This window comes from Merops nubicus, unplaced genomic scaffold (assembly GCF_000691845.1).
Source record: "Merops nubicus isolate BGI_N331 unplaced genomic scaffold, ASM69184v1 scaffold25977, whole genome shotgun sequence".
Lineage (NCBI taxonomy): Eukaryota > Metazoa > Chordata > Aves > Coraciiformes > Meropidae > Merops > Merops nubicus.
The window spans coordinates 34,538-45,464 of NW_008620020.1; the positions used below are offsets into that span (position 1 = coordinate 34,538).

At 37.1% G+C, this 10,927-nt stretch overlaps 1 long non-coding RNA gene across 1 annotated transcript; it reads right to left on the minus strand.

Annotated features, from left to right (window-relative positions):
* Window positions 1-1,653: 1,653 nt before the first annotated feature.
* Window positions 1,654-6,737, minus strand: LOC103776490. Its single transcript, XR_608180.1, has 3 exons — window positions 6,418-6,737; window positions 4,990-5,163; window positions 1,654-2,542 (listed from the first exon to the last, which is right to left on the minus strand). It is a non-coding gene; the product is annotated as an uncharacterized LOC103776490 (long non-coding RNA).
* Window positions 6,738-10,927: the final 4,190 nt, after the last annotated feature.

The window sequence follows — 10,927 nt, forward strand, 5'->3', positions numbered from 1 at the left end:
CCTGCCATCTCACAGAACCTGAAACACTTTACTCCTTTACTGCAGGAGACACTGTATTATCTGGAAGTTTAGACTTCATGATGAGCATTGACATTTAACTCTTATTCCTTTGTGACCAAATAACAGTATTACCATAACTACAGTATATTAGGTTTCAGCCACATCTGTCTGAAACTATAAATGTTACATGAATTCTTCTAATATGAGCAAGTATCTTAGTTATACTCAATAGCCACAATGCCTGCTCCAGTCACAATTGTTCAAAAAGCAATTTAAAGTAGCAATACTGTCAATGAAAATAAAGATAACAAACACTTAGCTCGACATATTTATTTTTCAAGGTCAATAAATAAATGTAAACACACAAATTTGGAAAAAATCTTAGAATGTTTTTAAGCAACATTCTGACATAAAGTCTTTGTTATTGACACTATTGAAATATTTTCTGATCTGCTTAAAATAGTTAAGTCATTATGTTGCTGATCCTCCATCACACTAATTTGTTTGAAGATAGGCTGCTGCAAAGGAAAAAAAGACATCAACCTTTGCTTTGACATAGAAAATTATCTGAACTGCATATATTAAGTATTAAAATTACTTCTCTGGGCATGTCTTTTCTAGAGAATACAGAAATTTTTAAATTTACAGTTTGCATATTAGAGAACTCTTACTGTTCACTAGTTCATTATTATAAAAAGGAAAATGTAACAAAAGCAGAAAAAAAAAAAAAGAGAAGGCAGCATGGAAGAGAACAGTGGCCCTTTAGTTAATAAGACATTCTTTCTTTACCCATCTAATTTTCATTCTAGGTTTGTAACATTTATATGGTGATTGGTTCCCATCACTGCAGTAAGTCTGCCTGAAATAGTTTTAAAGCAGCCTTTTACTAGTGGACCTATGTTTAGACACCCCCTCTCTTACAGATATTCTCCAAACACCTTAAGCCACGGATGTCATATTCCACCTGGCTGCCTTAGCTTTCCCAGATTCTTGTATACTAATGCACTTGCACAGGCTTAGAGCATGAACCTAACTTGTCCAGGAAAAACAGCCTTTTTCAAAAGTATCTACAAACTGCTAAATAGAATTTTTTATCAAAAAGGTTCAGCAAGAGGGTAATTGTTGTTGACTTCATGAAAGTGGAGGAATATTTGTGGTTCCCTCAAAATTCGGCAAGTATTCTGTTTCTCTGTTCTATAAATACTACAAGACACAACATATTTATTTGGTTCCCATAAATTAGAAAAATCTGGTTTCCAAAAATTCTCAATTAGTGATTTAAAAAAAAAAAAATTACACCTGACCACCTTTTCAAACAATCTCAGAGAGCAGTCTTGCTCCTCTCTCACCCTTCAGAAGTGTGCTTTTTAAGGATACATGATTTATAAAACAAAAAAGTGTTTAACTACAGTACACTTGCTTAAATATACAAGTGGACGTGTTAACGTCATGTTAAAGTTCAAGGTACTTCTGGAAAAAAGGCAGATAGCTAGTTATTTTAACTCTGCGTTCTTACATAGGATAATGATTATTATAGGCCTTAGTTTCCTCTCATCATTCACCTATCATATGGAGAGTTCAATAAATAAGAACTTATCTGGTCCAGTTTATCTACAAGAGAAAAAAATACTAAAATAAAAAGAAGTTACCTATAAAATTACTTGTTTAACCCTGATAACATCTGAATTGCCATACCCAGTTTGCAATTGCAAGAAAAGCAAACAATATTCATCTTGCTTATTAATAAATGCCCCATTTTCTATAATATTTTTGTATGGTGCCCATCAAGTCACATATTCTTGGGGCAGGAAAGCTGGCCAGGAGGTGCAATGATAGCAGTAACACAGTATAAATCTGGGTTCAAAAAAAACAAACATACCAGATCCAGAAGCAAAGAATTTTGACACATGGAGGAGGCAGTGCCCAGCTGTTATTTGGGCTCCTGTGTCGTGAAGACTATACCCAGCCTAAGATACAGCTTCATACCTTGTAACACAGAATTCTTGTTGTGCTAGTATACAGACTTCAGGAAAGTCTTGGACAAAATTAATTGCCTCCTTTGTTTAACACAGAAGATAAAATAGCTTACTGACTGATGTAATGAGTAATGGATGTCACTGTGACACAAAACTTGCCATGACTTGTGTGTTCAGCTACAAGGTGCAGTATTTATTTCTTAGGACTAACTCAAAGCACAGCCACATCCAACTGTGACTTGGAATTCCATCTTGAGCAGCACACACTATGACTTTGAAGAAAGTCTGTATGATTGTAACAAAGTCTTCCGTCCTCTCTTGAAACATGAACAAAATCCATGGGGGTAATCAGGCACAGGCGGCATGTAACAGGTTTGTCTTCCTTGTTATTCCTTGTTTTTGCTTCTGAGGACATGCACTTGGCTCCAGACTAAATCCATTTTCTATTACAAGAGAACACAGCTATTCTTCTCTTTTTCTCTCTCTTTCTCTCGAGGCTCTTTACGTTTGCGTTCATTACTCCCAGATTGTCTTCCGCTTGCTGGAGAAGCAGGACCTTGCACCTGCTATAGCAAAAAAAAAAATCTTGAATAAAACAGAGTAATATTGCAGCCTGCATCTACACTATGTTCAAGCTCACAAACAAAAGTTTTAACTATGATGTACACAGCAGAATTCAGGTAGGGGATTTGTGTAAATAGTCCAGGACTACCACAAAATTTACTTGCTGCAAATGTATTTCGAGTCATGTGTGTCCTTTCTAAAGTGTCCACATATTCAGAACAGGTTTTTCAATAATAAAATTTGACTTCAAGCGTTTTCTGGCACTTCTGTATTACTGTACTAGAATTTTTTCCTGGTTTCTTTTGTAAGAACATAATCTATGTTTCAGAAGTTGCAGAGGGAAAGTATCAGTTTTGACAGCTATAGACAGAAAAGCAGCAGCTTTTTGTGACTAGAATAGTTAAGCACTTGGCAAGGGGGCTGATATATGTATCGGGTCTGGCTGAGCTGATTTTCCCCTTGCAGCCCTCCTGGTGCAGTGCTTTGTGTTAGGAGTTAGACAGGTGTCGGTAACACCCATGTTGTGACTACCACCGAGCGGTGCTCGCACAGCACCGAGGCCCTTTGGAACATTCCCCCCACAATGGGAGGGGGGGGCAGGAGCTTGGGGGGAACGTAACCAGGACAGCTGACCCGAACCGACCAAAGGGATATTCCATACCATATGACATCAGCTCAACTATAAAGCTGGTACAAAGGGCGGGGGGGAAAGAGGGTGGCTACTCCTGGGTCCTCTGGAGCAACCGCTCTGTGTTTTGGAGCCCTGCTGCCCAGGAAAGGCCAGACATCAACTGCTCATGGGAAGTGGAGAATAAATCTTTGGTTTTGCTCTTTGCTTCCATGCACCGCATTGCTTAACTTTTGCTTTCTCATTAAACTGCCCTTGTTTTTTACCCACAAGGCTTCTGTCTCTATCTTATTTTCCCTTCCCCTTTTACTTTGTGGAGGAAGGAGAGGAAAGGGGGAGAGTGATAGAGCAGCTTGGTGAGCATCACTTGCTCATCCAGGGTTAACCCACCACAGTATACAGAGGGAACCTGAGTTTTAATTGATCATCTGTTCCAGCAGTTATGCAATCATAGCTGCCTCTCACAAACAAGATTCAGTTATACAACAATTTTTACATACATGTGCATGAATCAAATTTTCCAAGCGTTCTGACTGCAGCTGTTTACAAGGATGGGACAGAAAGGTGTACTGGTAGAAACTGTTTATTTCCTAATCTGAAATAACTAGATTCACATGGTATCATAAACCCAAGCACCTAAAAATGTAAAGCAACAAACTGCAAGACAAAATAAAAAACTTTGATCACAATCAAAAAGCTCTTACTTGAATGCCGATTTGCAAGTATAAGATTTGCTAATACAATCTTTGTAACCTTTACATATTAATTCATCCCATCACTCCAACTCAAATAGTATGAATGGAAGTCTAGAAGGTTAGGCCTACTTTGAAGTATTTAAGTGGCAACAACTGATGTATCTGCATGCACACTCAAATGATTACAGCATATTTCCTAAGATTCCTGTATTCATCTTGTTGCTTGCTGCACAAAATGTAAATAGCAGTCTGTCCTGGTTTGGGGTAAAACAGAGCTGGTTCTGCTCAATGACTGTACTTTTTAGCTAAAGCTCTTCTAATTAACTGCTTTGTCTCAAGTCAGCAGCGTTTTCTTAAACTGTCCGGTTTTAACATAGATAACACTTCATGTTTAGAGTTACTGCCAGGGATTGGTGTGCAGACCAAGGCCACTGCTAAGCTTGGATCCCACATGGCTGGGGACAGAGAGCACCCCACACCTGCAGTGAGGAATGGGCAGAATAACTGACCCCAAGATTCACCAGTGCGGTGTTCCATAGCTGTCTTATCCAAGAAAAGCTGAAGTATGGTAATGGGCAAGCCCTTCTGCCACCCCTTCCGTGCTCTTTCTCTTCCATCTCCTTCTGCTGGGTTACTGGCTGCTTCTGCTGCAGTGAACGGCATCCGAGGAGGACTTTGTTCATCCTGCCTTTGAGCCCTGTGCTCCTGAACCGAGATCCAGAATCCAGCTCCTGTACCCAGTCGCCTCTGTAGCCCAGCCTGGGACCATCTCCCTGAGGGCTGCTCCCCAGCTGGGGGTGACGGTGACATGTTGCCACTGGGGGGAGTTGGGTTCGGTACTGTGTATATATTTGTACATATTCTATTTATTATCATTATTACTATTATTATCAGTGGTAGTATTAAAGCTCTTTTCTATCAATAAGTCTCTCTCCCTTATTCCCTTTCTCTTTCGGGGGTAGGGGAGGAAGTTAATAGAGAGCGTCTGTTACAGTTATGGGGGCTGCCCTGACCCCAAACTGCGGCACAGTCTGACCAGTCTGAAACACTTAGAAATGTAGACGTCTCTATGTGATTGTTAATACTCTAAAAGTCATGATCATCTTCTGTATTAATGCTTTCTTACCTGGACCTGAGCAGCTGCTTGTTCTTGTTCCTGATAGAACTGAGAAGCTCTCCTGTCCTCCTCTTCCTGGAGCTTCTTTGCTAGCTCTAGATCGCTGATTCCTTCAGGGATCTGTTCCCAGTTAATCTCTTGACTTTGCTGCTCTTGTTGTAGAGACAATGCCATCAGATAATCCTAAAGAGTGAACTTGTTTATTAATACACTTTCATGTAGTAAAGAATCAAGTGATGTCAAGTGAGTTTTTCAGCATGTATACCTACACAGTACTAACACTCTTCCTGCATCTTAAATTTACCTCATGGAAAACAGGACCTTTGTTTCAGAACCTGTTTTATAACCTGAACTGCAGAAAGGCTGAAAATGGTTACTTGACATTTGTCCTTTCACAGTGCCTATCTCACAGCATACAAAACAAAAAAGCTAATTTAAAAACTAAATAATTAAAAAAAAATAAATAAAAGAAAGGTTTCAGGTTTAAATTCCCTTACATGGACAGCAGCAAAAGAAAGAGTTTCAGCTCACACCAGTTCTAGGCAGAAGTAAAGATTTTGAAGCTGCCTCTGTAATTTGCTATTTCTAATGAACACTCTGCTAATGCTTGATAGTATCTGTGCACACTCTACTGAACAGTGTTGTTGAACATATTAAGAAACATTAAACAGATGAGAAAATAATAAAAAGGTAGTTTCGGATATATCCAGACAGCAATTAAAGGTATTACTAGCCCTATTATCTCAGCCAGATCCTGTATTCTGGAAGAGAGACAGTGCTTGAATTTATTAAAAAGCTTCTGCTTGTTCAATTTTTCCCCAGTATTTCAAAACATTAATGGTGATTATTATAAAGATAAACATACTTTGTTCAGAATGTAACATTTCCAAGGAGCTTGATCTTGCTATCTGCTTAATGCATTAACTGGTACAAACAAGGCCCATCTCAGACATGACTTCCAGAAACTATTTATAGATAACTAAGAATAATAAATAAGCACCATCATATCTGCTATGTCTTTTTCCTACGTTCAGCAAAGAGGGCATCAGAAGGCAGAGTTCAGTTATAACAATATTAATGAGCTGAAAGGAGAAAGGTTTCACACTGCTGTTTCTCTTTCCACATACAAAACAGAGGTGACATTTCAGCTGAGGAAGTTCTTTGCAGAAGGGGATTCTGAGAGATGAAAATCTGATTTTCTTAACTGTTCACAGTTGGTCTAATGCCTCCTCTGCTGAAATCATGCTAATACTTCAAAGTAGCACTTTTGAGAACGTCAACCTAAGCATCTAAAGATTTTTTTATAGACCTACATATGAATTAGTACACGTAGACATCTGTTTAAGAATACATATATACGACTAAAACTAATTACTAATTGTTATATATAGTCACAAGCAAACAGAAAAATACAATAGAAAGGCAGAAATTCTGTACTTGATCTATTTGATCCTGCTGCCCTCTGTAGACAGTTTCAGGGTCTGACGGAGGCCGTAGGTGGAATTCAGAATCACAGAAATTTCCATCACCATCCACATTGTGTAAACTTTCCCAGACAACTTTCTCTTCTGTAAGAAAACCCTGGTCTGTCACCAGCAGGTAAAGCTGACCCTAGGCAGAGGAATAAAGAAAACCTGTAAAACTAAAAAAAAATTATTTTTACAATTCTGATATAATTAGCAGAAATTATCAGCTAATACAACTGTTGCATTCCAGTATAAGAATTTGATTTTTAGCAAGTTTAAAAATAAAATTAATATACCAAAACAAAATAGCAGGCATTAGTATTCATTGCTAAATTAACACCCACACTTAATGTCCATATTCTATCATGTAACTTGCCATTATTAATGAAAGTTCATATTGACTAAAAATTAATATAAAGCATGAATATATATATTGGTAAATCCTTGGAAACACACCTAAGTGGCATACCTCAAGACTGGTAGTGTAAATTTTAAACCCCAGGATAAATCACATTAAATTCAAAGGCAACACCTGGAGACAAAGGTGATCTCAAACATAATCCAAGAGTTCATCCAAAATAATCCAAGAGTTATTATCTCAAAACGACCCCATCTCAGACTTAATGTTTTGTAATAGGTTTTGATAGAATTTTAGGTTTATTACAATCGGGGGGAAAAAAAAAGTCTAGGAATTGTGCTATCACTTGTCAGCAATAACTGCTTTTCTTGGGTTTTGGTCTTTTTACAGTTCCACAAGGCCAAACTTCCCACTTTCAAACTCTGAAATTATAAAATCTGGTTGGTCTGGGAGTAAAAGGGACAAAGCTATGAAGTCCAGCAGCTAAGGTACAGGGAGGATGAAATGTAAGCTTAGGCTGAAGGAATAGAAGAGCTAAACTAAAAGGGAGATTACAAAAGCAAGCCTGAAGTAAAAGGAGGTGGTGCTGCATGCTTGAGGGACAGTAAAGCAGCACAAAAATAATGTTTACATTTCAACTTAAATGAGATTTTAAATCTTAGCTCACCCTTTTTATAACATTTTTAGAATGATATTCCAAAGCAAGAATGTTATTGACCACACCGCATATTAAGACTGAAGCTTCCATTAGTATTACTGAATGTACCAGATCAAGGTATTAAATGCAAAACTAGTGGCACTGCTTATGGAGACATCCACAAAAATTAGCTGTTTGTATTAGAGCAGCACACAAAGGGTTCTCAAATATCACTGTGCTAACGATGCACCTAAACACAAGTCATTCCTGTTTTAATGATTTCATAGGCTGAACAGGGAAAAAATTAGAACATTGCCCCTATTCAGTAAGTACAGAACTAGCTCACTGGTTTCTCTCAAGTTATTAAAAGACTGTCTACAAGAGATGCTGAAATTAAAAACCTCTTCAACCCCACTAAGTTTGCAGCCATCCCTTCTGTAGCGGGTAGGTCATACAACACTACAAAAATGTTATTTGAAGAATATTACTTAATATCAGAAGACACTTTTATACATAAGGCCAAACAGAATGGATAAAAACCCTACAGAAGGACACTACTATCTATGTGTTCAAGCTTTGGAATGGCAGCTATCCCAGCACAAGTGGGCTTAAAGACATAAATGCAATTGTCAGCAACAATTCGGATTATGCAACATTATCTAAGGAATCATCTTTCCCTCTGAAACCTCCTTAAAACTCGAATGCTACCCCGATGCTTAAAGATCACCCTATGAAAATAGGGAAAAAATTTCACAATATTTCTGATTTGCATAGAATACCTATTTCACAGCATTTTATATAAAAGAAGTCTTTAAAAAAATGTAAATAAACAAATCACAGAATCTTTAAGGTAAGTGTATTTAAACATTTTATATTTCATTTTGACCAGTACACTGATTCAAATAAAAGCTAAAAAAAGGGTAAGAGGGTCAAGTTTCCCTGTGTTATACCATACATTTTTTTTATTTACTATTTAAACAGCTCATAAATGGTGTAGTTTACTAATAATAGTGAAATAGGAAAACATTAGTGTTCTCAATTTCCCAACTATTGTAAGCTGAACTTCTCACACACTAATATTGAAGTATGTCATTAACTTAATGGGATTATAAACTAGCCTCTGTCATTCAAAGACATTTTAAAGCTAACACTTGTTTGAAATAGAGAACTCTTTCAATCTTAAATACAAATTAATATTCTTACTTTGTGTTTTTAAGACTTCCTCAGCTGAACTATACCTGAACATTGGTTTTAACAATGTCTTCTTAAATAAATAAAACCGCCATTAATACAGGCTCCTCAAAAGCAATAAACTGCATTACACAGCACCACATTACCTAAGCAATACTAATTCAATCCCAGCTGCATAGTTTGAGAACAAGCTGCCTCACTTTAACAAAATTTAGCAAACCAACAAACACAGGCTCCCTAGCATTTGTGAAGAGACAAAGATGCTTCTCACTTCATTGGAATGAAAGAGCAATGGCAACGTGCAGATCAGACATCCCAAGTCATCTTTCCCTTACTACGTTTCTTATTAAGTACTCTGGTCTCTACTTCACATTAATACAGCTGAATGGAATTTCTCAGAACACCAGATTCCCAAGGACCCTCAAAATATTGCTTATATTAATGTAAATTTTGGTAATAATTGAACAACTTCCAGTTTCATATACAAAATAAGAGGAGTCATCTCTTCTAGTGTTAGGTGTAACATAGCTACCCATCTCTACAGTTATCAGTCTGAATAGAACTTCAGTGGTTTTGTTCCTTCTACTTGCAACAAGCAAATAGAGGTCAAATATCTATGGGCTGGTTTTCTAGGCATTGTTTTAATCCTCCTAATCCTAAAGGCCCACAAGCCAACTTCACTGTCACACCCATATTCCACTGAGAGGATTCGGTGATATGAGAAAGTCCTTTCATCACATGATGTTCACGCGGCCTCTAAATTTGAGCTGCGCTAAGTTACAACATGCCTGATGCCGGGAGCCAGCCACCATCCGCCAGCACCTACCAGGTCATGAGATCAGCCCAGCTGCTAAGAGACAGTGATGCTAGAAACAATTTAACACTGGGATTTCTGACTTGATGAATCCAGTAGTTTTACACCACATTTGTAGCCTACTAAGCAGTGTTTCTGCTCTTTAGCACCACTCAGTGCAACACACAAGGAGGAAAAGGGAACAGTGACAGAATCAGTATGACCTCTGAAGTGTAGAAACATTTCTTTACACTGAAGTAAAAAAAAAAAAAAAATCGTGAAGGAGGCTTTTAAAAAGGCAAAAAGGAGAATGTGTTTTCCACTTAATAGTTCACAATCTTGATTCTTCATTTGCTTTCTAGTCAGAGTTAAAGCTAAAACAGCATGATCAGCACATTAAGGTCATGCGGTTATTCTAATAAATGTACATAAATATGCTTTTTAAGTACACCTTGCAAAGAATATAATACTTCACAAAATACACATATTCTTACCTGCATAAAAACATTAAATGGCCATTTCTAAAATATTAACAGCTTATCTTTTTTAGATTTTGAGATTGTGTTTTTATTAAAAAACCTCACATCTCATGGGTATACTGCCCCACCAAATACTAGCACATAATATACCAAAATAATATGTACTAACAACAGTTGTCAATAGGAAATAAAACAAAAGAAAGTCTCAAGTGCATAACTGTTAAGGTAAACTGCCTATAATAATGTTATTAATAATTATTTATCCTAAGAACCAATATTAGATATTGCAGACCAATGCCTAAATTTTATAGTTTCACATAAAATACCTGGAAATAAAGCTAAGGATAAAAGCAAGATTATGCTCCTGAAGAATGATTTCTTAGTATTCTGGTTTGCCCTAAAAAGCTCTCTGAAACGCTAACAGATGTAAGCAGCAGATGACATTGCCCATTACAAGACCTCCCTTCCTAGGTTAATTTCATGACCAGCTTAAGTCATTTAAAATTAATGTTTTTAAGCTACCTGTTCTCATACCAATCACAAAGTTTCCAGCAGTTTAGTTTCCAGCAGTTTAGTTTCCAGCAGTTTCGAGAACTCAGATACCCAAACACCTGTCCAATAACTTCATACAGTAAAGACAATAATTTTAAGCCTTATCTGCCAAGGTCTATATAAATATTCTCTTGGACTTCTGAATCAGATCCTTCATTTCTTTATGAAGATATTGTATGGTGACACGAATGAGTGCTGTCATTTTGGGATTAGCCTAATCAGAATCTGTAAAAAAACCTCTTTGCTCTAACAGTTACATATACCCTATATGATTCAACAGAGTAACCCTCAGAATAAAAACTGTACACTTAGTAAGAAACAGAAAAAAATATTTAAACACATTTTTAAGGAGTTAGAGTTCTAAGAAAACATGTTTTCTTTCTACAAGGAAAACGTTTTTAGGAGGGTTAAGACATTGCCTCTACTATTCCAAACTCAGTTATCTTCAAGGGGCACCTCCTCTGTGTCCAG